This window comes from Diabrotica virgifera, chromosome 8 (genome assembly GCF_917563875.1).
Source record: "Diabrotica virgifera virgifera chromosome 8, PGI_DIABVI_V3a".
In the NCBI taxonomy this organism is placed as follows: Eukaryota; Metazoa; Arthropoda; class Insecta; order Coleoptera; family Chrysomelidae; genus Diabrotica; species Diabrotica virgifera.
The window spans coordinates 67,571,356-67,588,425 of record NC_065450.1 but is presented as its reverse complement, the minus strand read 5'-3'; positions in this window follow the sequence as shown (position 1 = coordinate 67,588,425).

The following is a 17,070-nucleotide window of genomic DNA, read 5'->3' as shown; positions in this document are numbered from 1 at the left end:
CGACATACCTTCACAATGGAAAAACTATATTTTAGTTCCCATACTTAAGCCAGGAAAACCAAAAAATCAAGCATCGTCATATATGGCCATTTCTTTATCATCATGTGTTTTAAAAACATATGAAAGAATGATAAAATCACGACTAGAATTTTTTTTAGAATCTAATAACCTTATTCATAGTTCTCAATTTGGGTTTCGAAAAAAAAAATCGACATATGAAAACCTGGCCAATATTGTTACAGATATTCAACTATCACTTTCCAATGACCAGTCAACATCAGCTTTATTTTTAGACATAAAAGGGGCATATGACAACGTAAAATTAGATATATTATATTTAAAAATGTGTCAAATGGGAATTCCTCAAAGTCTAGCTAAACACGTATATATTCTATACAATAACAGAAATCTATTTTTCAGAGAAAATAACTCATTCTCTGAATGCAGACAAACATCTATGGGGCTGCCACAAGGTGGTATATTAAGTCCTATATTATATTTAATTTACTCAAGTGATTTAATTGTTGACATCCCACAAAATGTATCTATTTTGCAATATGCCGATGATATTGTTATTTACACTCGTCACAAATCCATTGAGATAGGCCATAAGCAACTTAATTATGCAGTAAAAAATTTAGACAATTGGACTTTCAATAATGGCTTATCAATTTCCGAAGAAAAATCAGTATTAGTTACTTTTACAAGAAAAAGATTTCGTTGTCCTTCTCAAATAAAGTTATCAAAATATGTATTTCCTTACAAATCTTCTACTAAATTTTTAGGAGTAATTTTAGATTGTAAATTAAATTGGAAAGAACACATAAATTATGTAATCAAAAGAACAGAAAATAGTGTAAATTTATTAAAAACTTTCAGTCATTCCTCCTGGGGAGGGGATCCAAAAATAATGTTACTGTTTTATAAAACACTTGTCAGATCTATTTTAGATTATGGTTCTTTATTTTACCATTCAGCAGCGGAATCAAATCTTAAAAAAATAGATCAAATAAAAAACAAATGTCTTCGACTCAGTATTGGATACTTGGGAAGTACGCCTATAGACGTCATGGAAGCTGAAACATGTGAACCACCACTGAACCTGCGTAGAAGATTTTTGTCTGACAAATTCGTATTAAAGTTAAGTTCTCAGAAATCTAAGGTGTTGGCTAAAATATCCAGTTTAGCCAGTATGGTTTTGACATCTAAATATTGGGAGAAGAAAAAAACACCGTTATTAGTTGAAAGTTTTATTACCAATGTACACAGATATGAACAACTTTATCAATCCAATGGTATCCCTTTATGGAATTATCCATATGAAATGTTTCTATATCCAGTAAAGACTCATATTAATGTTAGATACTTGTGTCAAAACAGTGATATTATACAAAAAGAACATTATCGGGAATGTACAGTTAAGTGGAAGGAGTATGGAAAAATTTATACTGATGGATCGAAATCGGAACATGGAGTTGGTTGTGCCGTTTATTACCCTTCTAAAAATATTAAGTTAATATACAAACTACCAGAAATGTTGTCAATTTTCAGTGCAGAGCTTATTGCCATAAAACTAGCAATTAGTATGTGTTTAGAACAAGAAGATGATAAATTTGTTATATTCACAGACTCTAAAAGTTCTGTAGAAAAACTTAAAAACCTTTGTTTAAATCCTAATTTAAATTATATACTTCTTGATATTTTGGAATTGTATCACAATGTATTAAGTATGGGAAAACAAATTTATATTTCATGGATCAAAGCCCATTCAGGTATAGAAGAAAATGAAGAAGTGGATTCTTTAGCAAAAAATGGTGCGAAAAATGGAAGAATACTCGGATCAAAAATACCAGAGTCTGACTTTATTCCAATTTTTCGAAAGGAACTAAAGGAAAATTGGCAGCTAAAATATGAATTAGGAGAGAAGGGACAGTTTTTTAAGAATATACAACCAAAAATAAGGGACAAACCATGGTTTGAGAATATATGTAATCGTTCAATTATTCGGATTATAAGTCGAATGCGCTGTAATCATGCCTTATTTCCCGTGTATAAATGTAAAATAGGTTTGTTAGATAATAAATGTCTTTGTGATGAAATTGCCGATTTACAACATATTATTTTAGAATGTCCTTTAAAAAAATTAGAAATTGACAAGCTTTATCAAAATTTAATATCTTACAATATGAAATTTCCAATAAATGTTTCAAATCTATTGACATTAGAGGATAATAGTATTTATAATATTATATATCAGTATGTAAAATCTACTAACATTACATTGTAAGCAGTATTGCGACAGACAAAAAAATTTTTTCATTGTAAGCCTAAACCGAAAAAATAATTAAAAAAATAAATAAAAAAGACAAACAACAAAATAAAATATGTACTAAAAAATAAAATAATAATAATAATAATAATATAAAAAAACAAAACAATAAAAAAAATACATAAATCCTTATAAAACGAAGAGAAATAAAAAAAAATACATAAAAAAATAATAATAAAAATATGCAAACAAAATCATTAGGCATTTACTGACATACCAATATTGTATTGTATACAAATTATTGTTACTCAATGTACCACGTATATAAATGTAAGTATAAGTAAGCAATGGTTGATAAAACTATAAGAAATCATGACTGGCCTTTTGGCTACGCCAGTGCCATTAACTTAGTTAAAAAAAAAAAAATTAATTACCGTCTTGGGGGCAACTCCGAATTGCATGAAAATTTGGATTTAGGTTCTACTTACTTCAAAGTTGAATTTGTGCCGTTGGTTGCTTTAACTTGGGGTGGGGGGGTGACATTTAATCCTTCTCGGAGGGTGAAAAACGCGTGTTTAAAATAAGGTCGGAAATGGATAAATTGACTTATTTTAAGCACTTTTTGTTCTATAAAGTTTTTTACGTAAGTCAATACTTTTCGAGTTATTCGCGATTTAAAATGTTGATTTTTCGACAAAAAAACCAAGTTTTCAGACTGGTTTTCCCAAATAACTCAAGAAGTAAATATTTTATCGAAAAAATATTTTTAGCAAAAGTGTAGCCTATAAAAAAAACGAAGAAAATGGTGTACCAGTAAAGTCTACAAATGGAGTAGAAACAAAGTTGTAGCTCATGAAATCACCGAAGAAAGAAGCGTTTTTCGGAAAAACCTTATTAACATTTTTAAAGTATCGAAAAAAGCTTATTATTTGTTTTTTACAAAAGTTTACAGCATCAAAAATAAACGAGTTACACTGAAAAAAAAAGTTGGCCCCTTTTTTCTGATAAAAAAAAAATCGTGAAAACCTCCCTCTATTTAGCACCCTAAATGAAATTAATCGTTTGGCTTTACCATCTATTTTAACTGTATGCGTATTGTTTGTATGATCTGTAAGTTTGATTGGTTTGAAGTGCTTATTTTTGAAAAAATTTAATTTTTTCAAAATAACTTAAAAAGTATTAGTAATAGAAAAAACTTAAGGAGTAAAAAATGTAGGTTTTGCTATTATAAATATGCTAGTTATAAATTGGTTAAGATATGGCTGTTAAAAATTTGCATACACTCGTGATTAGTGGCCCATTCAAGCTTTCTCAATTATAACCCTTTCAAAAATAAACACTTTAAACCGGTGAGACTGACAGATCATATAAAAAATAGATAGGTAAGTAAATTGTTTGTACAGCGGTAGCGATTAATTTCATTTGGAGAGATAAACAGGGCGACATTTTCATGATTTTTTTACAAAAAAAGGGCCAACTGTATTTTGAGCGTAACTCGCTTATTTTTATTGCTAAAACTTGTGTTAACAATTAAAACAAAGCATTTTATAAACACTTTAAAAAATTTTAAATGGGGTTTTCCCAGAAAGTGTTTAATTTTTCGGTGATTTCACCTTGAATATTCGATTTGGAATTAGACGAATAAGAACGTATTTTTCATGAGCTACAACTTTGTTTTTATTTAATTGATAGACTTTATTGATACACCATTTTTTTGGGTTTTTTATAAGCTACACTTTTGTTAAGAATATTTTTTTCGATAAAATATTTACTTTTTGAGTTATTTGCGAAAAACCGTCTGAAAACGCAGTTTTTTTATCGAAAAATCAACATTTTCAATGGCAAATAACTCGAAAAGTATTGACTTACGTAAAAAACTCTATAGAACAAAAGTTGCTTAAAATCAGTCAATTTATCCATTTCCGGTCTTATCTTGAAGGTATGTTTTTTCACCCCCGAGAAGGGGTGACTGTCACCCCCCAAGTAAAAGCAACCAACGGCACAATTTCAACTTTGAAGTAGAGGGTAAGTAGAACCTAAATCCAAATTTTCATGCAATTCGGAGTTGCCCCTGAAAATTACACGGTATCACCGAATTTCCCGTTGATTTACTGGGCTATAGTGATAAACAACCTGATGGAGAAGTCTGCCGAACACAACAACCTTTTAGCACTGATATTCGTGTACCACGAGAAAATATTCGATCCCATAAGCCAGCAGAAACTTCTAATATAAAAGCATTGACAGAATGCTGAATAGACCATCGCTTCTTTTTCTTGTAGTGCCTATCCATTTCGGATATTGGCGACCATCATGGCAATTTGTACTTTGCACACTGCTGCTCTAAAAAGATTTGTGGTTGTTGTGTGGGACCACGTACGTAGATTTTTCAGCCAGGAAATCCTTCGCCTCCTGGTACTCGCATTCCTTCCACTTTTCCTTGCAAGATTAGTTGCAGCAGTCCATATCTTTCACTGTTCCTCATGATGTGACCGAGGTATTCGATTTTGGCTGTTTTTATTGCCATTAACAGCTCTTTTTCTTTTTGCATTCTCAGCAAAACACCCTGATTAGTAATGTGGTCGGTATAAGATATCTTCAGAATTCAACGATAAAGCCACATTTCAAACGCCTCAATTTTCTTGCAGGTGGCGTCTGTGAGAGTCCACGACTCAACTCCGTACAACAGTATAGGAAAGATATAACATCGTAGTAACCTGATGTTTATGGGTATCGACAAGTCATGACATTTGAATAACTTTGCCATTTTTTGAAATGCAGATCTTGCTTTCTCTATCCTACATTTGATTTCTATGGAATGATCCCAATTTTCATTGACGTTCTTACCAAGGTATGTGTATGTTTTTACTCTTTCTATTTGTTGGCCGTTCACACTGATTCGTCCAAATTGCTGACTTCTGCGATTCTGTTCATTAATTCTTGGAGGGCTTCAGCACTGTCAGCGAATACCACTGTGTCGTCTGCGTATCTTATGTTATTGATACATTCTCCGTTAATTCGAATTCCGGCTGCAATATCGTTCACTGCTTCTTGAAAGATTTCCTCAGAGTAGATGTTAAACGGCAGTGGTGATAGTATACATCCCTGACGGAACCCACGTTTGATTTTGATATCATCGGATTCTCCTGCCTCTGTCCGGATAGCTGATGTTTGATTCCAGTACAGATTGCTGATAATCCTTAAATTACAGGTGTTTATTCCAATATTGTTTAGTATCTCCATCAGCTTGTCGTGCTTTACAGCATCGAACGCTTTATGGTAATCAATAAAACATGCATAAATATTGCAATTTACTTCTCTACATCGTTTAAATAGCACTTACATACTAAATAGAGCCTCTCTTGTACCCACTGCATTTCGAAAACCAAACTGTGTACGACTGATTTTTTCTTCGCACAGTCTTGTATATCCTTTGATGTATAATTTTTAGAAACAATTTTAAAATATGACTCATTAAGTTGATGGTTCGGAAATCACTGCAAGTTATGGATTTTGTTTTCTTTGGCGAAGCAATAAACGTCGACTTCAGCCATGTTCTTGGTATTACTCCGCTTAAATATATTTCATTAAATATTTTGGTAAGGCATTGAGTACCGGCCGTGTTAAATAGTTTTATTAATTCAGCATATGCATTGTCAGGTCCAGGAGCTTTGCCATCTTTTAGTTGTGAAATTGCTCTTTCCGCTTCATCCGATGTGATTGGTAAGTGGTCATCACATATATGTAGGATGGAGGTTGTTCGGATCTAGTATCATCAAAGAGTTCCTGTATGTATTTTGTCCATATGCAGATTTCTTGATTTCTGTCTGAGATGATATTCCCCTGTTGGTCTCGCAATTTGATAGACCGTCGCTACACTACCATAATCAAATATATCTACCAAAATGCCACGGCTAGCGTAAGACTATCTAAATAAGAAACAAGTACAGTGGAACCCTGATAAGTCGGCCCCCGATAACCCGGAAGTTCGGTTAACCCGGACCGATTTTCATCAGACAAACATTTCAACAATAAAAATGTATGTAATATATTTGAGAGATAATGGGTATTTGTGTAATTTGAACTATACGATAGTAAAAATGACTCATTGTACACGGCGTTCATTGTTTCGGATTATCGGAAACAACAGGAACCTGTTATTCCTTTATTTATTTCAAACTGTCTTAGCATTGTTTAAAAAAGACTAAAAGACTATTTAAAAAAATATTTTTTAAACAATAGTCTTAGTCTCCACTGTTCTTAAATAACATAACATCGTTACGATTGTGACCGTATTGTGTGTACCTAGTACAGTCGTATTTCAATTATAACTGAGTTTATCTGTAAGTATACCGTATTTTATTAATTTTTACCATATTCTCCGGCTAACCCAGATTTTCGATAACCCGGATCGGCCGTGGTCCCAATTAATCCGAGTTATCGAGGTTCCACTGTATTTAAATTCTGTATATATCGAGGAGCATGGCAAGGAGACACCGTCTCTCCAAAGCTATTCACGACGCTTTTAGAACATACGTGTAAGACGGCAGATCTGAACTAATATAGTATCAACATAAATGGAGAGAAACTCGATCATTTAAGATTCGCAGCTGACATCGTCCTTATAGCCGATCGTATGGATGATGGAAAAATTATATCACGCTCCCTTAGAGATCGGACTAAATATTAACACGAACAAGTCGCAAGTAATGACTAATATGGTGCTAAATCGTAATATTGATGTTGATCGAAGGGATATTGAGCAGACTGCACCGTACAAGTACTTAGGACATGAAATTTGTTTGAGCAGGGATAAACAGAGATGTAAGATCCCACGTCGCATAGGACTAGCCTGGGCAGCGTTTGGTAAATTAAACTATGTATGTATTTAAATCGGACCTACCCACATGCCTCAAAAGAAAAATCTTTGGCAAGTGTATGTTATCTGTACTCACTTATGGAGCTGAAATATTAGCACTCACGAAAAAGGTAGTGAACAAGTTTCGCGTGACATAGCGGGCTATGGAGCTCCAGATGTTGGGTCCCTCTCTGAGAGACCGAATCTCAAACCAAGAAATATGCCATAGAACAAAAACAACAGAAGCTATCGAAATAATTGCGTCGCTAAAGTGGAATAGGGCAGGACACGTTGCCAGATTATCAAAAAATAGATGGACAAAACGTATTGTCGAGTGGAGGCCACGACAAGAAGCATTACGTAGCAGAGGACGCCCACCAACCAGATGGGCCGATAATCTGAAACGTGTTATCAGTAACTGGATGCAAGCTGCACAAGACATATGGTAAGAGCTGAAGGAGACCTATGTCCAGCAGTGGACGAGTAAAGGTTAATGATAATGATGATGATGATGAACTAATATCTATTAGATTAAATCTTTGGAAAAAGTATTTTTTTGTAGAGACATTATAGTTATCGTGATCTCTGCCGGGTTGTTGAGCATTTACTTACGAGTATGTTTTAAGTGCTTCACAGTCAGGTAAACATTTCAATCGTGGTAAGTTGGACGAGCTCTTAAGAACGTCAAGAATACATAAGTAAGTTTGGTGTGATTAATTCGGAGTATTCTAATAATCGATAGGTACTTATTTGCTAATTATTTAGGAAGAGATGACCAGTAAACGGTTAGATATCATAGAGTTGTTTTGCTTTTTGGCATAAGTTTTGCCAGGTATCCTCTACTGACTTTTTGAAAATGAGTTTGAGATTGTTAGCTAGTTGAATTAAGGTTGGTAGCTTCTTTGGCATAATTACTCATTAGCATAGGTTATTACCAGTAATTCCCGTATGAGAAGGTAGCCATATAAGAGAGACTGTTACATCGTGATCACAAAGATTTTGGTAGATATCAAAAATGTTTTGAACCAATGGGTGGTCAGTGAAAATGTTATTGATTCAACGGATAGATGACCGGGAATCTGTACAAATGGCAATATGTTTGTTTTGATGGGAGATACGTTTAGAAGCCAACAGACTAATTCTGTTTCTTCTTTTGTTATTTCAGGAAGCACTTCTGAGCCGAAGTTAGATATATTGCGGAGTTGTATTTCATCTGGTTTTTTAGTACTTGGCTTGAGTATAGTTTCTTGCAAAACTTTTCCACAATATCAGATATGTTCTTATGTCCTTGTTGCATGTCTAACTTTCATTTAATTTTCGTATTGTAGCTGCTTCCATGGAATTTCTTGTTTTTAATATCTAATAAATTTAATATCTAAGTTTTTATTTTGTTCTTTGACCGTAGTTACTAACTCAGTGTTATGATCTCGTACGTCATTTCTTATTGTTTCCCTATATTCAGTGGTTTCTTTTGTCAGGTTTTTCTTTCCTCTATATCTTGTCGTGTGGTTTGTTTTAATTTACTGTTATTTGAATTTATTTTGGGACATGCTTATTTATTTGGTATTTTTATTTCTCTGTAGGTACTTATTTTTCCTAGAGTTCATTTAATTCAAATGACATAAGTTTCTTTTGAAATGAAATGAAGTCATTTCGTTGCAATAATCATCTCAGTTTAGAACTAAGACAAGAAAATGGTTAGGTGAAAAAAGTATCGATCATGAACAGAATTGAAACATTGAAAATGTGGATTCATAGACGGATGCTGAAGATACCTTGGACAGCAAGAAAAACTAATGAAGAAGTACTATAAGGATGATCAACAAATATAGAGAACTGCTAAAGATTGTTAAACTCCGGAAAATGTCATATCTGGGACATATAGTAAGGAGAAATCGATATAAAATATTATAAATGATCTTTAAAGCAAAAATAGAGGGCCGTATAGGTGTAGGAAGAAAATAAGTCTCTTGGTTAAAAAACATTCGAGAAAGGACTCAGATGTCAAATCCAGGACAATTATTCCATATTACAGAAGATCGAGAAGCCTTTGCAATGATGATTGCCAACGTAGGATAATTCTGATATGGCATGTGAAGAAGTTGTAGTTTCTTTTGGGTAAATAAATGACCTATTCCATTTCATTTTAGGGTTGATATATTATTCTATGACTGATTATATACATATTTAATTTATTTGGCTATTTACAATACTAATATGATGAACTCAAACTAAAGTATATGTAAACAACACATTATAATGTACTTATTATGTACATTCGTAGGAACAAACCTACCTACGTTTCTCTGTCTGGATGCCAATCAAATATAATTTAGAATCTGGGTCAGAACATAAACGGTTAAAAATGAAATTGGCCAATTCAAAAAGGAAAGGAATTTATTGTTTAAGAACCTACAATTATTCCGAATCATTATTATTTTCGAATCACCCGAAACGTGCGTGCAGAATAACAAAAAAATGTAGGAAAGTAAAAACGGATCTGATGCGTAGACACCCACGTTTGACAATATGACACATGAAAGTGTATTTTAACTTTCCATTTTTTAATTTTTTAGGACAATACGTAAATGTGGTTCAGTCTGTTGCTGAGATGTAGCTAAGATGCTTTTATGGTATGCAAATCTAGAATAAACCAAAAAAATTTTAAAAACTTTTGAAATTATTAACATTTATAGGGGTATAGTTTGAAATTAACATTTCAAGCACATTTTGGTGAATTTTTTGAAACTATGGTATAATTATTTTAGTTTTAAATTAAATAATTATATTAAGTACAATTCAAAGAATATTAAAAAGATTCAAGTCAAAATCTTGAAAGGTTAGAGAACGATGGCAAATTTTTACAGACACCTAAAAAAAATGGATTTTGCGGTGGGCATCAGAAATCGTCACTAGATCATTGTGAATTAAAGAATTCAAATAGCTATTTGTATAACAAGGGAGGAAAGCTACTTTTACTCCCGAGAATGAAGTTTACTGCACGACGCGTAGCGGAGGGCAGTAATCATTCAAAGGAGGAAAAGGCACTTTACTCCCATAATATGATTTTCCACCTTCCTCAAATAACAAGAAATTTTTTCATTTTTAAATAATTTATTTATATAACTAACTAACACAATTTATTAGAAAACTAAAACTAACAAGTAGGTACAGTATAACTGTCAACTGTAAAATATAAGTCAAATTATTAATGTAAACATCAAATCAAAATAACAATTTACCGTTTTTTCCATTCTGAAAAATACAGGGTGTTCTATAAATAAACGTTAAAATGTATAGATACTTACATAATAGATAATAGAATATTGTATAGGGCGTCAATAAGTTATTTCATCAATGGCATACCATGACGTCACTTTTAATTTTACTTCCTAGGAGGAAAAGTACGACTTTGCTCCCAACAATCAGGTCAGGAAAAGTATACTTTCGGTAGAGGTAGGTGGAGAGTATACTTTTCCGGACCTGATTGTAGGGAGGAAAAGTAAAAGTGACGTCATGGTATTTCATTCATGAAATATAACTTATTGACGCCCTGTACAATACCTATTTTCTATTACGTAAGTATCTATACATTTTAACGTTTATTTAAAAACACTCTGTACTTTGCAGAATGGTAAAAAAAACAGTAAATTGTTATTCTGATTTAAAAATGTTTACATTAATAATTTGACTTATATTTGACAGTTGACAGTTATATTGTACCTACTTGTTAGTTTTAGTTCCAATAAATTTTGTTGGTTAGTTACAAAAATAAATTAAGTAAAAATGAAAAAATGACTTGTTATTTAAGGAAGGTGGAAAAACCATATGTATAACATGGGAGTAAAGTGCCTTTTCCTCCCTTGAATGATTACTGCCCTCCGCTACGCGTCGGACAGTAAACTTCATTCTCGGGAGGAAAAGTAGCACTTTCCTCCCTTGTTATACAAATAGCTATTATTAGCCTATGAGTTTCTCGAGGTAACGCTGTCGGGTTTTTTAGTTTTAACGATTTTTGAGCCTTTGGCATCACTCAGTAGTCAAGATATCGAAATTTCTTGTAAAAAAGTGTGAACATCAAAATATTTATTACTGTTAACCAAAAATAAGGATAAAACAAAAAATATCTTGACACCCTTACCTCACGAAATATCTAAAGAAAATATCTGCAAAATTTCAGATGGATCGGTCAAGTAGTTTTTGAGTTACAATGTCCACCGCTTTTGAAAAAAGCAGTTTTGAGAAAAACGTGCTTGAAGTTTCGACAACTTTATTTTCAGTTACTTTTTCGTGTGTCAAATCGTAAAGTGATGCATGCCGGAATATGTTATTCAATCGCGGAGTAATTTACAAAAAAAGGAGAACAGCTGTTAACGTCTTTCACTACGAAAAATTTCAAAATTTTCAAACCATAAGCCCCTCTCCCTCCTCCCTTAAGTACAGTTTGAAAATTATTTGCCGTATTCAATATTGCTTAGTTTATTAAGCGTATGCTTAAGTAATTATGCTTAGTTAAACACTAGTAGGTACAGGAAAATAAACAACAAACGACCCTGATCGGGACTGTTATAAATACAGGTATTTAATTTCTTTTAATTATTAACGGTCGATATACAGAAAACCTGTACACTTGAGTCCAGGGTTCTTTACCCGTGCGTCATTAATACCTGACGAGATAAAACACATACTTTTTATCTAGCATCTTCCACGCATGAAACTAACGATAAACCAGCTACCACCTGTTATTAAGTAAAAACACATGTTATTTTTATGAACGCTCTAGTCTCAGTATATTGAAAAGAGATAGTTACAAAAAAAGACGCTTAGGAAAGTTTTCAAATTTTTGGTGACGTATCTGGTTTGTTTACTTTTGTGACTGTTGAATTTGTTGATGTTTTTTTGTCGAATTTTTGCATTTTGAGGTTTTTTATATTACACAAACAGTTTTTTCACAACTAATTTTATATTGGCGTTTGAAATTTTATGGTAAGTGGAGTTTTATTTTGTTAAGGAAGTTTTGTTAAGTGACAGTTACAGTTAAGGAATAAGAATATTATAAGGTTGTGTTAAGTTTCCGCCAAAGTGAATGAAATGACAAAAAGACAATATGCCATTGAATTTTTTTATAAATTGTTTATTTATTTATTAATCACTAATGATATTAAAAGAATTTATCAAATGTAGCTGTAACTCTGCACCAAAATTTTAAAGCAAAACTTATATTTGACATTTTATTTATTTGATAACGTCAAACTTTAACCCGTGATCGGAGCAGTAGCTGCCTATTGTCATTTGCTGTTGCGTTTAGTAAATTTCCGACTTATTTAATAGTATGCTTTAAATTTAAATGATGACGCACGGGCAAAGAACCATGGACTCAAGTGCAAGTGTATATAAGTTTTCTGCAGAGATTTTGGCGTATTTATTTTTAATTATCAACAATTTATTGTAATAAATGCCATTTTTTTGATATTTTTTGCCATTTTTTAATATTTGAGGAAAAATTGCAAAACTTTATCTTTTAAAACATACAAATGCTTTAAAATGGCGATTGCTTGCTTAAGCTGTAAAATTAATGTTTAATTTGTTGCTTCTAAAACTGCCAAATAAGGCAAAATAGTTAATTGTTTATAATTATTGTAAAAAAGCAACCTAGATATTTGTTATTATCCACAATGTTGGGTATTGTGATCCTTAACAAACTCTAAAAATTTCATATCGATCAAAATTTCAGATCGTTTAAAAGTTATTCTATTTATTTATCACAGAGATATTTTTTGCAATAACATTAGTCAGAAAATAATGAAGATAAGAAATAATGAATTCTACGCCTACCAAATTAAAATTTAAGAGTTAAACTATTAATGTATATAAAAAAAGGTTAAAAAAATTTTATAAGCAAAAATCGTATTACAAACAATAAAAATAGGGTTAATAGTAAATAATAAAGAAAGTAAGAACTAAAAAAGTATACCAAATGGGAGAAAAACAACTTAAAAATAATGTGCAATGCAAAAAATAATATGCAAAATAAATGCAAAGATAATATTTTCCAACGTATTCTGCACCAATTAAATATAGCCGCTAGAAAATTAAAAATGTTAATTTCCCCAAAAAAGGCCAAATGCATGGTTATAACAGTAAATCTAATAAGACGTAAATTAGAGATGGAGGGTCAGATAATAGAACAAGTAATTTAGTTTAAATATCTAGGCATCACACTATCTAGCTAGAGAAAGCTCGAAACAGAAGTGTAAGATGAAGTGAATAAAGCAAACAGAGCCGCAGGTTGCCTGAATGAAACGATATGGAGAAATAAAAATATCGGACAAAAATGAAAGGCAGAATTTACAAAACAGTCATTCATCAGACCAATAATGGCATATGCGGCAGAAACACGACCTGATACAGAGAGGACAAAAAGAATACTAGAAACAGCAGAGATACCCTTCGAAAAATCGATGGTAAGACACTATTGGATAGAGCTACAAGTGCAGTTTACGACGGAGATGCAAGATGGACAACATTAATAATTGGGTAAAAAACAGAAGAGGAGAATAGAATGGCCACATAAGCCGAATGACAACAAATAGAGTAGAAAAGAAGGAGATAGACGGTTCCTCAATAACAAGACGATCAGTTGGAAGGCCACGAAAATGATGGAATGACAACTTACATACTGGAGGCACCTAGAGGCATACTGGTAACTAGGTCCATTTTCCGTTGGAACTTTACCAAGCTGCAGACGGGGGTTGTGAATTGCAACTTTTTAGAATTCCCTCCCTTTGTCTTCACTACCGCATCCATCTGGCTTGCAAATTTTAGAAGCCTTGAAGGTGTCACCAGGGAAATGGACCAATAAGTTTTCAATTTAAAAATCTTTTAGTAATATTTTTAATATTTTTCAATATCATTAATGTTGCTATTAGGATTGAAAACTTTACCTTTCAATTGCCAGATGACGCTTGTCACCTAATCCATACACGTCAGTTGCAGTGTGGGTATAAACTTTCATGGTTTGGTCACTTCGAGCAGAGAGCAGCAGGTCCACGCCTCTCTGATGATGACTCCAATAAGAGTCGAAAATCGTCGATTCAGAGTGCTGGACTGCGCCCCCTGTTCTAAATGAAAAATAAGATTATTTTGCCTTCGCATTGCAACTGAATAAAAATGGTATACATTTTTATTTTAATTTAATATTTTAATATTATTTTATGTGTTATTAGATGGAAAACTTAGTCTTTTTCTTAGTAGATGTCGCTACGGTATCCCAGCCATTTCGTTCGTTGCAATCCGAGACTGCACGCGTCGGAGTATCCTTGTTCAATCAGAAAGAAGAGCATATGTGTCTACTGACGAGGAGCAAAAAAGTCCCGAAACCGGTATAGACGCTTGCTGCACTCTCTGATTGAACTAGAATATAATGCTGCTGCGTTTTCGAGTTGCAACGAAATTGAAAATGTTTATATGTTTTTAACAATAGAACTCTTCAGAACTGCTGCAGACATAGTAAAATGGGCTATGATGATAGCCAATCTCCTTAAAGGATAAGGTACACGAAGACGAAGAAGTAAACTATATCCAATTTTTAGAAAAGAAGGGAACTTGCATAAAGTTTTAAATATTAAAATAATATTAAAAAACATAAGGTAACATGATCTGAAAACGCTTACATGCAAAAAAAAAACAAATATTTAAACCCATACGATTATTACGACGCTTTGAAAATGCTATGAAATTCAAATTTCCTAGGAGGCGCTTGAACGTCCTTTTATTGGTCTGACGTCACGGACCACGGTCAACCAGGCTAGGAGTCGAAAACAACGTGATTAGAGTATTACGGAAATTGTATATTACATTTTAATCGTATTTAATTGGAAATTACCAGGTAGTATTTGTATTCTTGTATAGTTCTACAATCAGTTTATTTAGTTTCAATATAAAATTTATAAATCTTTATAAATTGCTACTTTCTAAAGGGTTTAAAACGCATAAGTACTATTACTCATGATGGTTTTTCAAAACAAAGCGATTAGGTTATTCTGGGGATTGTAAGGGCAAGTTTAATGTAATTGAACTAACTTGGGGATTAAAAATACAAGATCTTAAATATTTACTAATTAATGGAACAGATTTTGCAAATATTCTCGAAGCATTTCTTTCGCTTATGGCGAAATCATCTCCAAGAGACATAAATGTGTGTTCTGTTATCTTTTTTAGAGTTAAAAATAGATGCATTGTTTGTGCTTTACAATATTTTTCCATTAACTAAAACTAATAAAATGAAACGTATACAATCTAGGTCTGTATTGAAACTTCATCGCTGTACAATTCAGAGACAAACTTTTAAATTGTTTTGCTTCCTCTTCTTTTGCATCTTTATCACAAGATACAGAAACACGTTCATTGTACCAATAATCATCACTACCACTCTATTCACTATTATCTTCAAATACAGAACTTCCTGGTTCACTTTTTGGATCTTCAAATATTGTTTCAAGTTTTTTATAGGTGAAGTTCCTGCATCCTTATTATGTATTTGCAATGGCGGCAACCCGACTGTAACACTCCTTTGAAATTTACACTGAATACCTTTATTGAGGTGCCGTTTTTGAGGTAAAGCTGGTTGGTTTAATTCAGGTCCTTATTGAACTAACTTTGTGAAATTAGGATCACACTGTCTCTTATCATCATTGTCCTCTAGAACAGACTTAGATGTAGAAGCGACATCTTCAAGAAGCTGTCGTTTAACCCTTTTAAGGGCTGCTTCCCTCACAGGCTGAAAACAGCTCGTTTTCTGTCTGGTTGACAATCAAATATGTGCGGGACAGTACCTGAATTAATAATTTTGTGACCACCCATAATCTTGAATTATATATAGTTATCCATGTCTTGTTCCAACTGCAACCAATAAACAAGTTTAAGCAGGCACATTTCATGAAGCGACAACTAATATTTCTTGAAATAGAAAATATCTTAAGTACCTCATATATCCTCACAGATATAAAGACCTTTGCTACTTTGTGAAATATCCATCTCGCAAGCATGTCTTTAGTCATTTTAATCGACGTTTTGATTCTACTAGTAGAGTAAAAAATTGTTTGTTGGATGTTCCGACAGTTGTGCTTTGGCATTCCGGTACTATATAGTACTTATATTACACTACGCAGATTTGTTTTCAACTTTGATAAAGTATATTATACACTAAATACAATAATATTGTTACAATACCATAATAACACAGTTATTCGACACGCACAACTAAGAATGGCAGAATGCATTAAATGCAATAGCTCACCGAACGGGCGAACGAGAACGCAGTGGTTGGTGACGTCAGACCCCAGCTCGCGCTTTTGAAGTTGTTTGAAACGGAAATTTTGCGCGCGGAACTTTGATCAGTTGTTGTACGTACACCATTCATTGTTAAGACTTTAGATTTTGAATATTACATTTTTAAACATAAATTAACAATTTTATGCAAAAATATTTTTATGTGCAAGTTCCCTAATCCCACTAAGATCCCTTAGACATTAGTGCAATAATAAAGAAATAAATACAATAATGTAAACAGTACGCCACTGATTTTCAGAAACTTATTCCATGAGTGTAGAAATCGAAATCTTGTTAAAAATTGCCTTGGGTCATTCATTAAATCATTTATCATTTTCATGTATCTTTATTTGGTTTGTTATAAGGAGGTAAGTAAAAATACAAGGAAAGTAATTAACTATAAATATAGTGCTGTGTTTTCTTTTTTTACTTTCTTTCTAACTAGGGGTGTGTTTTGTTTTGATGTAAGTCTTTTTTATTTGTTTGGCGATTTGAACAAAAAGTTAAACGTGTTCACTCACATTCTAAGAAGTTTGAAATTTATGAATAGTTGGATATCACATTTGATTTTTCATATTATTTTACATACTGACCAAAATCTTTTTATTTCTGG